Below are 558 nucleotides of genomic sequence, written 5' to 3'. Positions count from 1 at the left end.
CAATATCCATCAAAACTACAAAGTATCCAATCTTTGTAGCCAACTCGAATGAGCTTTCCACGAATAAACTGCTTACTAGGATGGCGGCCATAATATTTTACCATGCCTTCATCCATCCAAAGATCTCTCTGGAAAATACCCCATGATATTGAACTTAGCATTTAGCAGATCATCTTTTATACATCTTATCTGCAGGATTAACAGAATTTCTTGAAATCTGTTACGAGACGTATTTTTTGAAACACAGGTAACTGCTGGATCTTCGTCAAGAGACCAGTATAGTCGTTCACAAGGTAGACTATGGTAACCACTTAGGAAAATAATTCCCAACAAGCTTTTCAGTTCGTCACTAGATATTTTGAAGCTGTTAAAGTTTTTTTAGCTGAGCATGTAAATTTGTATGGTCAACTATGTGCTGAATTACCACACTATTTAATGAACATTTAAAAGCTTCAACAGGGCTGGCTTCTTTCAATTCCCTGACAACAATTTCTCTGCATCCGTCTGTATAGTTATAAACTGGTGTCACTATTTTTCACTTTGATAAAACCTTTTGCT

This window comes from Limulus polyphemus, unplaced genomic scaffold (assembly GCF_000517525.1).
Source record: "Limulus polyphemus unplaced genomic scaffold, Limulus_polyphemus-2.1.2 Scaffold2577, whole genome shotgun sequence".
NCBI lineage: Eukaryota > Metazoa > Arthropoda > Merostomata > Xiphosura > Limulidae > Limulus > Limulus polyphemus.
Note: the sequence above shows the minus strand (reverse complement) of the source record.